Source organism: Stenella coeruleoalba (assembly GCF_951394435.1).
Source record: "Stenella coeruleoalba genome assembly, chromosome: 16".
Taxonomy (NCBI): Eukaryota; Metazoa; Chordata; class Mammalia; order Artiodactyla; family Delphinidae; genus Stenella; species Stenella coeruleoalba.
The window spans coordinates 27,478,921-27,493,661 of NC_137162.1; positions in this window are offsets into that span (position 1 = coordinate 27,478,921).

A 14,741-nucleotide genomic window follows, 5' to 3' on the forward strand; every position below is an offset into this window, starting at 1 on the left:
AAAGACTGGAAACTCTGTGTGCACGTTTGGGATCTGTTGATTAGTAGATATCACTGAAAAGTGGTAAGGTGGGGACCCAGACTTTCGTGGAAGACCCAACTGCCAGAATCTGGAGGTATTTTCTTCTGGGCTGGTCACTGTCTCCATCCTGGACAGCTAAGCAATTGAATTTCTGAAAGTCAAGGTGGGGGTGATGGCAATCCCCAAATTTATTTAACTAGTTCATTTTAATATAACAATGGTTTAAAATTTTTATTGTTGAAAATTTCAAACATATATAAAAATATGCTACTATAAACCCAACTCTAACAATTATCAATTACTAGCCAGTGTTATTTTATATAGTTCCCAACCACTCCAACCCCCAGATTATTTTATAGCAAATCCCAGACATCATATCATATAATCTATAAATATTTGTTTACATTTCTAAAATAAAATCACTTTTAAAAATGATCATAATATCACTAGCACAGCTAAAAGATTTCATAATGTGCAATTAGTGTGGTATTTACATTTCCTTGGTTACCTCATAACTTCTCCTCTTCCTGCTCCTCCTCTTCTTTTTAACTACTTGCAGGATTCAATTATATTGCAGTTAGTTGATATGTTTCTTAAGTCTCTTTTCCCCTTTGCTATTTCTTCATTGAAGAAGCTGATTATTTGCACTAAAGTTTCTCACAATCTGTGGAAACTATACAAGCAAGAGCTTGGATCAGATTGCATCCTTGTGGTTTCTTTCTTTTTTGTGTTTTTTTTTTTTTGCCGTACGCGGGCCTCTCACTGTTGTGGCCTCTCCCGTTGCGGAGCACAGGCTCCGGACGCGCAGGCTCAGCGGCCATGGCTCACAGGCCCAGCCGCTCCGCGGCCTGTGGGATCTTCCCGGACCGGGGCACGAACCTGTGTCCCCTGCATCGGCAGGCGGACTCTCAACCACTGCGCCACCAGGGAAGCCCCGGTTTCTTTGTTTATAGTATTTTCTGTAAAATGGTAGTTACATCTAAAGGCTTGATCAAATTCAGGTTTGATTTTTTTTGGAAATACTACTTTTAAGGATTTTTCGTTTTGTTTTTTGTTTCTTTGTATTTTCATCAAGAGACACATAGTTGTCTGTCGTTACTCTTTTCGTGAAATTAACAGCCATTGATGATCATTGCCCAGATCTATTATTCCATTAGGTGTTGCAAAATGGTGATAGTTCTAATTCTATCCATTCCTTATTCATTTATTAGTTGGAAGACTTCTATAAAGAGAAATGTCCCTTCACCCACTATTTGATTTTCCTGAGGTACAGTTCTTATAAGAAAGGCAGTAGAAATGCTTGATTCTTTTATTTATCAGTTTTCCAAATAATGAGTTAGTTCCCTCCCTCCTCTAAAGAAGATCAAAAAGGTTTTTCTTTTAAGTATAATTATGTACTAATGATTTAGATATATTTGATGAGTTTCAATCAGTTGCAGCTATTATTCTCATTGATGCTCAATTATCTCATCATTGGTCAGTGGGAGCCTCTAATTGGCACCTAGGTCCTTTTGACATGACCCTTGTAGTCTTTAATAGATTCCTTGCTTTCTGTTATGACAAGATTTCCAGGATCATCTTGTACATTTCCTGTTTCAGATTTGACATCTTCCATTTCCCCAAAGAGTCCTGGTTCCTTTTAGTGCAAAGTGGTATTTAAAGACCACAATCTGGGAACTAGAGGTGCTTACTGCTACCGAGTTCGTCAGTTTCTTGTCCTTTTCAGTGCACAGAGCCAGGAAATGAATTTTTTAAAAGTTAGAATGCATCAAGAGCTACTAGTAATACATCCAATTAAATCCAGGACTATAGGGATTTTACTTCTCTTCCTTGATCTTCCATCTGGTTTTGTTTGTTTCTCCCACATCAAAAAAACTCCAAGAATATAAATATCATTACTTATTTGCTTTATCGGTGTATGCCCCACTAGGCAATGCATATATAGTCAACTACTAGGTTTTAAATTACTTGGAATAATTTCTCTCTATGTGGTTATGATACCAGCTCAATAGAGAGTTAGGTTCATTTGTTTTTATTTTGCTTTTGCTTCTTTGGGGATTGCTTATTTATTTACTTAATTTTGTTGTGACATTATGTAAAATATTTACATGGTTCTAAAGTCAAATCTGCAATATGAGCTATCAGTGATATCAACCTTCTACCCTGTCCTTTCCATTTTGTTTCCTCCCTTCTTCAATAGATGAACTTAAAAAAAAACTTTTTTGTTTATTTTTCCATTTTGTAAAATGTAAGTTAAAAAGTATATGCCTTCATATTCCTCCTTTCTTAGATAAATGTTCGCCTATTATACACATTTTTATCCACCTTAATATTAGTCTTTTAATAAAACTTATGTCCAGGAATATGTTCCATGTTTATGTTGTGACTCAGCCTGCTCCCTGTTTTGCTTCTTACCTAAGGGCATGCACTTCTTAAAGCAGATACCCAATGTCAAGGTATGGATGTACTTTAAAAGGGAAATGGACCTGGGTTTGAATTCCACCTCTACTTGTTACTTGCTGTGTGACTTTGGGCAAATATGTTAATATGTCTTGGTCTCATTATCTTTATCTGTAAAATAGAAATAATAAAACCTTCTTAATAGGGTTATTGTGGATAATGCAGGAAGAACACTGAGCTCAGTGCCTAGCCCATACTAAAGGTTGGATAAATGTGAGTTGTTTTCAATCATGCTATTATTAGCTCTGAGTTTTCTTTCCTATTTTTGTCAACTTGATGATTCCAAGAATCTTACAATTACTGAATGTGATTTACCATCCCTTTAGTTTCAGAAGAAGCAGATACCACTTGGGCCACGTGAGTACTCAGAGCACTGAATGCTGTCAGTTAGGGGCTGTGTCCTTCGGACCCCAGCCTGGGCCCCTGCATTCTGGCCAGCGTCAGAGAGCTGTGTCCTGGCCTGCAAAGCCCGACAGGGGCCACTATTTCTTGCTTCCCCAACTTCCCTTCTTGACTCAGCTCTTTCTTGTCCCAGGCTGCATCATCCCTGCAGAAGCTGCTTCCAGACCTCTGCTGTTTCCTGAGGAAGCTTCTTTTCAAACTTAGAAAGAGCTCTCTCCCTCCATTCTCAGGGCCTTGGGCTCAGGATAAGTGTTCCTCTTCCCTTCCACTGTCCTTGAGGCTTTATTATTGTGTGACATCATCACCATTCTGACGTCACTATATTAGTACAGTGTTACTGAGTTAACATGATTACACTGTAAGTTGGTCGTTTCATTGATTGGTTGCATGGTTTTTACAGTCATTTCAGCCCGAAGGTGTCCCTGATTACAGGGTTACCGCATTACCACAATATAGCCCCATTTGTTAACCAGTAAATCATTTCCTGGTTGATATTAGTAAATTATTGTATGGTTATCCTGTTTCTGGATTACACCATTACAGCCCTACCCTATCACTTATACCTGGTGACACATCTTTACTGCATTATATTATTGTAGAACCACTTTGTTTCAGTATTATACTACTACTTTGTCACAAAATTACATTGGCTCATCCAAACTAAAATACAAATTTGGAGGATAGGAGAGTGAGAGCAGGAAAGTATATCTCCCAATTCTACATCCCAAAGCCGATTTGCTCCCTATAATTCTGTCTATTGGACACCATGCCCATGTATGTTGCTCAGACGCGTACACTCAGCATACAAAGTCATGCTCATTGTTTCTAGTCCCAAGGAGGCCTCTCTTCTTACCTCTACTGATAGCCCAATCAGCCACCCAGCTTCTTGGAAGCAGTTATCTTTGCCCTATCTCTCTTCCTCACCTTCAGGTCCAATTGGCAGCCAGGTCCAGATATGCCATCCCAGTGAGGCTGTCACTAGACCTTCTTGGGCAGCTTGATGGAGTCCACTCGGTTCACCTCATCCCCCTCTGTCCCTCGTGGGAGACTTCTCCATCACAAACCTTCCTTCCACAAGTCAATCTCTCTTCCTCATTTCTCATAACTGCAGCAGCCTCCTAAAGTTCTCCTTGCCTTAACCTTTCCCTTCAACCACTCTGTCTGGCATCCAGAATTACCTTTGCAAACAAAACTTTGCATCTGGCCGTCTTAAGAAGCAACCAGTGACCCCCTTCCTCATCAAGGGCAGGAGAAAGGCCAAACTTAGCCTGGCACTCATTGCCCTTCACAAACTGGTCTCCCTTTCCTTCATCCTTTTCATCCAATCAGTATCCTCGTCGTGTCAGTTCAAACTTAGGTAAATATATCAAAATCAGTTTTGGAAAGTTCGCTCTCCAACTGTTTCTCCCTCTCCTCCACTGGTCAGCCCCATGTTTCGCATGCACCCAACTCGCTGCACAGAGCATGCTTCTTCCAGATCCTGGGCTTTGCTCTTCTAGCAAGTCCTTCCGGTCATTCTCTCTACCATTCTAACCTCCAACTGTCTGCAGCCTCATCTGAATCCACCCAGCACAGCTGGCTTAAGTCAGTCTGATGGGCTCACAGGTTGACTGAGTGTTCTCTGAGGGTTTCTTATCTTCCCAGCCACCCCAACATGTCTTGGGCTGCCAGGAGAGATCTGACTCTGGGGATCTTGACCCCAGAGTCAGGCCAGGGATAGAGCCAAGACAAGATTAGGCCTTTATTCATTCATTTATTTATTCACCAAGTATTTTCTGGTATCCACTAAGTTCCAGACACGAAGGATAAAGACACGGACTCCATTCCTGTGAAACTTAACATTTGGTGGACAGAGAGACAATGCACAAGTACGGTGACATGTTGATGAATGGGGAAGTTTGGGAGCTGTAAAAGCACCTCATGGGTTCAGGGAAGGCTTCCTGGAGGGAGTGACATTTAATCTGAAATCTCAAGGATGAATAGGAGTTAGTCAAGTGAGTAGTGGGTGTGGCAGGGTAGAATTTTTCAGGCTTCGAGAAGAACAGCGTGTGCAAAGGCAGGAGGGGAAGGTCAGTGGGGCTGGAGCAGAGAGAGCAGGGGAAGTGTGCTGGAGGCAAGGCTGGGCTAGTGGCAGAGGTCGGGGCTTTGTGGCTTGTGAGTCAGGAGTTTGGGCTTGACCCCCTGCAGGCCCATGGGGGTCCATCAAAGAGTGTTAAACCGGAAGTTAGTGTGTATGTGTATGAGTGTGGTGGGGTACATCAGGATATTATTTGCATTGTAAAAGATAACATTAGCTACAAGAAAGAGCCTAAATCAGGAAAGCAGGCAGAGTCGCTGATGGTGGTGAGGGGGAGCTAGAAGCAGGTGGCCCAGATTTGCTATGTTTCCGGGAGGTTGAACTGACAGGACTTGGATTCTGATTGGCTGAGTGGGATGAGGGAGAGGGAGGGGTCAAAGACGACTTGTGGGATTCTGACTTAAGTAGTTGAGTGGGAAATGGTGCCGTTCCCTCAGATTAGGATCAACGGTTGGGACAATCACGCCTTAGACTCTGCACAAAGAGTCACCCAAGATGGTTGAGGGTAATGATGGGGGGCACAGGAAGTTATGGGGCCTAACACAGTCAAGGGGCCAAAGAAGCCTTCCTGATTAAGATAGCTGATGGGAAGGCCTTGACTAAATGCGGCTGAGGGTCTAAGACATGAGGTTGGGCCTAGGGCTGGGATCTGGGGGCACCTGGAAGCTGAGGGAGCAGGACGCCTGGAGACTTGGAAGTGGACGTAGAGTGGCCAAGTCCTAGGTGACTCTAGCCTTGGTTGGTGACAGACGGCTGGGCTGGGCTGGGCTGCCCTCTCCTCCTCCGATAATTAATCCCGCACGGGGGCTGCGGGCGATGACAGGGCTGTCTAGCGTGCACTTAAGCATTAAATGACCAATTTCTGTCAGACTAACTTCCCCAGCCTCCCCGTCCCCTCCTCTGCCGCCCACCCCCCGCCTGCACCCCCTCCCTCTGCTCCCTGCACTGAGTTTTTCAGCAACTGATGGCTCCTGGTTCATTTCTGTGGAATTAATTGGTCCCTGAATGAATTCTGTTGACAGGGCAATTTATCATGTGTTTGGGCTGACAGTGCGGGTGTCGGGGGGCAGGGGGGTGGAGAGATGAATCGGGGGAGCTGAGATGAAGGGGAGGAGGGTGTCTGGGTTGGGGTGAGTATTGACCATAGATAGGGACCTGAGAATTGTCAGCCCAAGGGTTTGGGGTGCCCTAGAGCACCCCCAATCATGGCTGCATGCTTTGATACACATCCTTGATCCCACAAGTTTGAGAGAAAACACTAAATTGGAGAGGACCCTCCAAACTTTGTCTGACTCCTTCCCGATCCTTCAATCATCTCAGATAGGGTATCTTCATTGGGGGAATTCAGCACCACCCTACCTTAACCCTCTGAAGGCTGGAATGGGGCCTGGGGCTCTGGGAGAGAATAAGGGAGTGTGTGTCTGTATGTGTGTGTGTGTATGCATGCATGTGTGTGTGCATGTTCGTGCACTCAAGGAGCAAAGGGACTGATTAGTCTGGGGGGTAAGGGGGCTGGTCCCCAGGGAGTTGGGCGCTCAGCCGGCCTGGCTAACAGGGGCCTAAGGGACTGGCTAATTAGGGTACTGGAATGGTTTGGGCAGGCGGGGGTGTCGGGAGGAGGCAGGAAATGTAGTTGGCCCCAAATAGCTGCTTCCTTTGTCTCCCTCCCATAGTCCCCTGCCCTGCACCCTCAATGGTCCCCACCATCCTCCTAGAGATCCCTGGGCAGATTCTGGGAAGAGAGACAGCAAAAGGAAGTACTGACTCCCAGGTCGGAGAAATGGCAACAGATTAATAAATCCATGCCTCCTTTTCTAGCTTAAAAAGTTCCCCATCCCCTTCCCCATCTGAATGTATCCACCCCACTTCCACAGAGCTTTCTTGAACTTCTCTGGGCCACAGCGATTGCCAGGCCACCTACCATATACAACTGCAGAAGCTTAGAATGTCAAAGTGGGAAGGAGTCCTAGAGGCTGGTTTTACACACGAGGAAACTGAGGCATGGATAGAGGGAGGGGCTTGTTGAAGGTCACACAGTGATCTTGTGAGCCAACTTCTGGGTCCCTTCTGCTTTCGGCTTGGAGATGACTCCATACACACATGCCTTTTGCTCTGCTTCTAGGTTGCATCTGGGGGCTGAGAATTCCTTAGGGAGGGGGTGGCTCTTCTACCAGGAAATTGAGGCTGAGCCTGGGCACTTGGGGATGGACGGTCACAAAGGTCAGACCATGGGAATGGGCCCAAGGTGCTGCTGGGATTCAATCAGGTAGGGAGGCCAAATGGAGGAGTGGGATGGGAGAGGGGAGAGCAGTGTAATCTCGGGCCCTGAACCCTGAGTCCTGAGAGATGGAGCCAGCCAGGGTGAGGGGAGCCCTGGATCAAGGCAAGGGTCCACCACCCATGTGTGCTCTCCCTGCTGCAGCCTGGCAAAGTGCTCCTTCTGCCCTCACAGACTACCTTCTAAATCTCCCAGAAAGATTCTTCCAAAACTCTTTACCCTCCACAAGGCAGGGCCCAGCCCTTCTCCCCCCACTCTCAGCAGATAGCAACTCCTGCACTCTCTCTGAGCAGCGATAGGAGCTCCTAACCCCTCATGATCTGCCTCTCCCCGCAGAATTCTCGGCTTCTCCCCATCCCTCACCCCTATGCCTCCACCCCATTCTTTCAGGCTTCTTTCCATAAGCCCCTCAGTCCATCTCTGAACAACCCCTCTTCCCCCGCCCAGTCTCCATGCTCTGCGCAGCCACAGGCCCGCGCACGTAGCCTTAGCCTGAAAGGACCCTCCCTTGATCTCATTGACTGCAGCATCTCCCGACCCTTCTTGTGTTCCCTTCCCTTCCAAACTTTTCTAAAGAATTGTACACTCTGCCTCCATCTACTTCCCCAGTTCTCAGCCACCCCTCCCCCTGCAGCTCTCCCTCCACCTTCAGAAAGCACTAGCTTTCTGGTCGCCAGGTGGCCCCTATTCACCAAATCCAATGGTCTTTCCCTCAGTCATGCAATAAAAAAAGCAAAATCTAGCTTATTCATCAAACAAGTATGCTTATCTGTGTCAAGGAGCTGGTTGTCTCTTTACTTTTTTTTTAATTTAAAATTTTTAAGCTCAAAACTACATTAAGAAAGTGTACTCACAGAAATCTCACCCTTACCTAGTCCCCATCCACCTGTTCAGAGATAACCATTTTTTATTAGATTATTAATCTTTTCAATGTTTGTTATATATATATAAGCAAATGTGGTAAAATCCTTATTTTCCCTCTTTCTCACACAGTGTGTCCACTGTTCTGTACTTTTCTTCTTTTACTTAAAATTCTAACCTTGTTGTGTCTCCAAGTCAGTGTCCTCGCTGAGCTAACCCTTAGCATGGACCCCATCATCTCTTGCCTGGACCAGTGCAGTGGGCTCGTACAGGTCTCCCCATACCCACTGTCTCTCCTTGCATCCCACTCCTCACATTGAAGACAGAGAGCTCCTCGAGAAATGAGGGTCTATTACTCCGCTCTCTCTTGCTCAAAAACTTTCCATGACCCTCTTTGCCTATAGAAAAAAATTAAAATTCTTAAGAGGGCATCCATGCCCCCCAGAACTGTTTAAGTCAGAACTTTGGGGTTACAATTGGTAGACACTCAACACATTTGCTTAAGTGAAAAAAAAAAAGGAGAAGGTACTGGCTTACGACCCTGGAAGTCCCAAAGTGGCCTTGCTTTAGGCCGAGCTGGCTCCAGAGGCTTGAATGATATCGCCAGAGCTCTCCTTCTGTCTCCCTCTCAGCTCTGCGTGTCCCTGCTTGACTCTGAATGTGACTGCACTGAGCTCTCAGGCAGGGACTCTCCACATGGTGGGAAGCTGTCCCTAGGGGTCCAAAGCCCTATCGTTGCAGCTCACAGACCAAAGGAAGAAGAGGCCCTCTCTCTTCCAGTCCCCAGTAAAAAGCCTTCTAAGAGGACTCTTCATAACTTGAAATCTACGTGCTTTGAACCGGGATATGGGGTCCCCATTGGCCAGACATAGGTCTCAGGCCCACATCTATGGTCAGGAGCTGATGGGGCATTCTGATTGACAGTCCCATAAGAACTACACAGGATGGGGGAGGGACAGTTTCAAATGGAGGGGGGGTGCGGAGATCTTAAGGAAGTGGGGGAGCCAGTCATGGGGCTGCTAGGGGGAAAAGGCACATCAAGAGCAAATGTCTTGGGCATTCCTGGTGGTGTAGTTGTTAAGAATCCGCCTGCCAATGCAGGGGACACGTGTTCGAGCCCTGGTCCAGGAAGATCCCACATGCCGCAGAGCAACCAAGCCCGTGCACCACAGCTACTGAGCCCGCACACCACAGCTACTGAAGCCCATGCGCCTAGAGCCCATGCTGTGCAACAAGAGAAGCCACTGCAACGATAAGCCCGCGCACCATGATGAAGAGTAGCCCCTGCTCGCCACAAGTAGAGAAAGCCCGCGCACAGCAATGAAGACCCAATGCAGCCAAAAATAAATAAATAAAATAATTTATTAAATAAATAAAAATACTGGATGCTCTTTCTTAAAAAAAAAAAAGAGCAAATGTCTTGGGACTTCCCTGGTGGTGCAGTGGTTAAGACTCCACGCTCCCAATGCAGGGGGTCCGGGTTCAGTCCCTGGTCAGGGAACTAGATCCCGTATGCACGCTGCAACTAAGAGTTCGCATGCCACAACTAAGGAGCCGGAGCAACCAAATAAATTTAAAAAAACCAAAAACCTCAAAAAAAAAAAAAGAGCAAATGTCTTGAGAATTCCCTGGCGGTCCAGTGGTTGGAACTCCGCGCTTCCTCTGCAGGGGGCACGGGTTTGTTCCCTGGTCGGGGAACTAAGATCCCACATGCCACTTGGCGTGGCCAAAAAAAAAAAAAGCAAATGTCTTGAGAAGGTTCATGCTTGGTGTAGGTGAAGCGCGGCACAGAGGGCAACAGGCTCAGAGCACAGTGAGCTGGGGGGGGGTTGTAGGGGTGGAGGTGGGGCGACAGGGGACACTCAGAACACGCAGGACCTTATAGATCAGTTTTAGCATTCTGACTACGATGGAGAAAGGGAGCCTCTGGGGGGCTCTGAGCAGAGGAGGAGCATGCTCTACTTTACATTTTGGAGAATCACTCTGCTGATCGGAAGAGAGTCGACTGGGGTAGGCGGGGCAAAGATGGAAACAGGAAGGCCAATTAGAACTTTTTTGCAAATCGAGGTGAAGGATTTTGCTGGCTTGAACTGGGATGGTAGAGTGCAGATCACCAGAAGTGGTCAAATTCTGGACCTTTTAAAGGTAGTACTGTCTGGTTTTGCTGGTGGATCAGATATGTGATAGGAGAGACAGGAGGAGTCAGGGGAAGATTTGGGGTTTTGGCTTGAGTGACTGGTAGAATGGAGTTGTCCTTGACTGAGAAGAAGAAGACTGGGGAATCCCCTCAGGGCCTCCGTTGGGCTTTGACTTTCATGGTAAATGGCCTCTTTCTCTCTGTACTTCCTAGTTCTGTGTCCTGAGAGAGGGGGACTAATTGGCTTAGCTTGGATTTGTGCATGAGTCCAATTCTAGTAACAGAGTTATTGGTGGATACACGGGCAGGAAGGGATGTGAGTGGGGCAGCTTCCTTAAAGTAGCTGTCAAGTGATGGATACCATTTGGACATTTCTAGTGTCCTGGCTCTCAACTACCTTTAAGCTTCATCTCCTGTCACCTCTCCCAACCCCCTCTGTCTTTCACCAGGCAGCTTATACTTCAGCCACATTTTTTTTTTCTTTTGCGGTATACGGGCCTCTTACTGTTGTGGCCTCTCCCGTTGCGGAGCACAGGCTCCGGACGCACAGCCTCAGCGGCCATGGCTCACGGGCCCAGCCGCTCCGCGGAATGCGGGATCTTCCCGGACTGGGGCATGAACCCGTGTCCCCTGCATCGGCAGGCAGACTCTCAACCACTGCGCCACCAGGGAAGCCCTCCAGCCACATTTTGTCTGGTATATTTCCATGCCTCCATGTCTTTGCTCCTGCCATTCCCTCAACCCAGGACAGTTTCTGTCATACTTGGTGAACCTCAGCTGGGAACTCTGTGGGAGTAGGGTGGGGGGACAGGGCTAGCAGAGTCAGAATTAGGTGAGTTCTGAGGAACAACGAGGCTGGAGAATAGGCCCTGTTTGTGTTTGGGGTGGGTAAATGAGACTGCAGTTAGAACAGGCAACTGGTCAAAGATTGTAGAACATGTTTTGGGGGCCCTTAGGCTGATTCCAAGCAGAAATCAGCACCCCAGGAGCGACACAGCATGAAAGCTGGGCAGTGGTGGTTACTGTTGACAGCGGATCCTCGCTGTCCAATTTGGTATGAAGGAGACCAGAAATAGAATAGAAGGTAAGAAGTTCTGGTGGGACCCAGGTAAGAGGCCCTGGCTCCCAATCTGATGAATTGAGCAGGCCAGGGCTCCCATTCTGGGGGCACCTGGAGGCAAAGCCGGGCAGTTGGGGCCAGATAGCCTACTCTACGGGATGAACGCAGCATTGACTGGGCCAACCCAGTGCCCTGACGACCTCCAGGAATTCACTCACTGTGCACCAGGCAACAATCAGGAGTTCTGCCCTGCTGGATTTCCATGGGTTCTGAGCAGGCTCTCTGAAGTGGGGTGCATCTTCCAGGGGGAGCAATTTATGCGTGAGAAGAGAACACTGGAATTTCTATGTATTCCAATCTCATCCTTTTTCTATTTTATGTCTTGTAAGATTCATAATATGTTAGTCTAGTAGTACATTTATGGAATTTGTAAACAAGTAACTATACTTATATTGCAAGTACATATTTACTTCTTTTTACTGATAGGGTATATGATCAAAGAAGTTTGAAGACCACTCTTCTAAGAGACTGGTGATTAAAAGGAGCAGCACTGGGCAGGATGGAAGGTGGGACTGTCATTTGCTAAGATGGGAATAGGGAGGAGACACAAGTGGGGAGGGAGAAGGAAGGGGATGGACTTGATTAAGGGCTTGCTGATTTGTTGGGGGTCCCACAGTGTCATGATGTGAGTAGGCTGGGCAAATAGGCTTGGGGAAAGACAGGCCTGTTGGAATCATGATGGAAAGGAGGTGCCTGGGAGACACTGACTGCAGCCAATGGGAAAGGTCATTCCTAGGTCTGCATCTAGGCTCTGCTTGCAGCTGCCCAGCCACCCCTGGCAGCTCAGAGCTTCAAGAGGCTTTCAAGTGGGAGGAGACAGAGATGGAAGCTGAGCTGGGAAGGTTTCCCAGGGGCAGAGAAGGAAAGTATCCAAGGGCGGAGAACAGGTGGAGGCCGTGGTCTTTGTGGGAGGGCTGGAACTGGGAGGCTGCTGAAGGGATGGAGAGCAAACCCCTTCCAAGTATCGTAGAAGCAGCCTGGACAATCACTCCATTTCTCCCCCAAACAGGAACAGAGAGACCCAGGGACAGACACTCATCCTTCACTGGACACCGGGCACAAGAACAGTAAGGGTGTCTGAGAAAACCCAACAGTTCTCCCACTTCCCCACCCTCAGACTCACACAGGGACATGTAGACCCACGCAGACCAACAGAAATGGGAGCCAGCGACCAACCAACCGACCCACAATATAGGCGCCTGTATGCCCTCAAGATACACCCGGACTGCACCAATCCTAGCAGCTGCTCGCCCAGGCCGGGACTCCACCAGAATCAGGGGGTGCGCGAGGTCGCTTGAGCCCTCTGGTTCTTCCCCGGTCTCTGCAGGGCTGGATGCTGTCCCGGCCCGGAAATAAATGAGCAGCGAGGAAACTGGTGGCAAGCGTCTGTGGTATCTGTGCGGCCTGGGGGATAAAAATTGAGGCACGGAGGAGGGAGACAGGACAGCAGACAACCCCCCACCCATGTGGAGAGGACCTCCGACGTCGCATTCTGAGAGCCTGCACCCTAAGTTTGGGTGTGGTTGGAGAGGTAGGGAGACCAAATCACTCACTCGAAGGTAGTCCCAGGTTTTGCAAAGCGAAAACTCCTCGCCCCGAAGGGGGAGGTGGGGGGCAGGCAGACTCGTCTGGGCCATTGCCGGCTTTCGGCTGCCGATGAGAGGGTCCGAAAAGGGGTGGGAGGAGGGTCTCAGCAAAGGGGTGGCAGGGTGGTCGCAATGGAAGTGCCCTTGGGAGGATTATTGAGGGTTTATTTGAGATCGAACAGTGTGAGGGAAGGCCTGTCTCAGAGACAGGTAGAGACAAACCTGGAGCCATGGGGAGTGACATACAAAATTTTATTTTTATTATTATTTATTATTATTATTTATTTGTCATGTGCAAAAAAAAAAAAAAAAAAAAGGAAAAGAATCAAAACGAACCGACGCGCTGAAAGTGGCCAAGGAGACCAGAGCCATCGGGGGATCTTCCGAGGGTTCGGCTGGGTCCTGGGTCTGGGTCCCCTGTCGCGCCAGCCCCACAGGGACTGGAATGGGACGGGCCTCGGAGTTTGAACCTCGGCTCCCTCGCTGCCCGGCTCGGGCCACTGGAGCCTGGCTGGGCACCGGCAGTTCCCTTAACTATTCTCTTCTCTCTCGTTTTCCTTTTCAAAAAAAAAGGCTCCAAGGGAAGAGAGATCTGGGCGAGGACTCCAAGCCTTTTCGGATTTGTTCAAGGATTTTTATTTATTTATTTATTTTTTCACTTTTATTGACTTTGTTTCTGTTATTTCGAGTCGTCACGATCCACGGGTGAGGAGACATGCAGGGCGCATCGCCGCTACCGAGAGAGCAACTACGGGGCAGGGCGGCCTGGCCGCCGGCGCCCCAGGGCGCGCGGGGCACGGCCTCGAGGGGCGAGCCTGGGGGCTGGAGCTGCCACCTCTGATCTAGTCTCAGGGGGCAAGGCAGCCAGGGCAGGGCTGGGGAGAGAGGCCGAGGGAGGGAGAGAGACAAGAGAGACGAAGACTGAGAGAGACAGAGTCGGGGGAGAGAAGCAGAGAAGAGAGATGGAGAGGGGAGAGATGCAGAGGAGAGAGATGAGGAGAGAGCGAAAACAGGGAATTACATTGAAATAGCCAACAAAACAGAGGCGAGAGGAGTCCACAGGACCATGTTCGTCATTTTGCATAGAGATTTCTTTTCTTTCGTAATTTTTTGTAACAGAAAAAAAAAAGCCCCCCTCCCCCAAGACGTGCTGTGCTTTAGTGGGCGTGTAGCTGTGTCCCCCCCTCCCCCCCAGCGAGCGGCGACTCTCACAGCACAGACAGCAGGGCGTATCTACAGGCAGGACGGGCGGGCAACTGGGACTCTACCCGGCTGGGCGGGGCGGGGCGGGGTGGACGGGGTGGGGTTATATACACAGGGGTTCGCCTTCACACGACACACACCGTCTTTCTACGAAGCAGCAGCCTGTTGGGTTTTTGTTTTTGTTTTCCTCTTTTGCAAAGACCATCATATTAAATAAATGTAGACTTTTTGCGGCCCTGTTCATTTCCTGCCAGAGGAGGCGGCTGGAGGTGGGTGGGAGGGGGTGGAGTGGGCAGCCCCCCACCTCCCACCCCGCGCAGCTCATACGCCAGCTCAGACCCTGCTCCCACCACCTGCAGATTGAGAGTCTGTGTCGGGGGAGTGGGGGGGCATCAAGCAACCGCTCGGGGAAGACCAGTGCCGCGGCCTGCGGAAACTGGTCCTGAGGCAGGCACGGAAGAGCCTCCGGCGGGGCAGCGAGTTAGGGAGGAGAGATGCAGAGCGTCGTGGGCTGGGAAAAAGATGGGCAGGAGGGGGAAGTGTGAGGTCGGCAGATGGAAGAGACGCTGAGGTAGGGGCAAGGCGGGGCTGAGAGT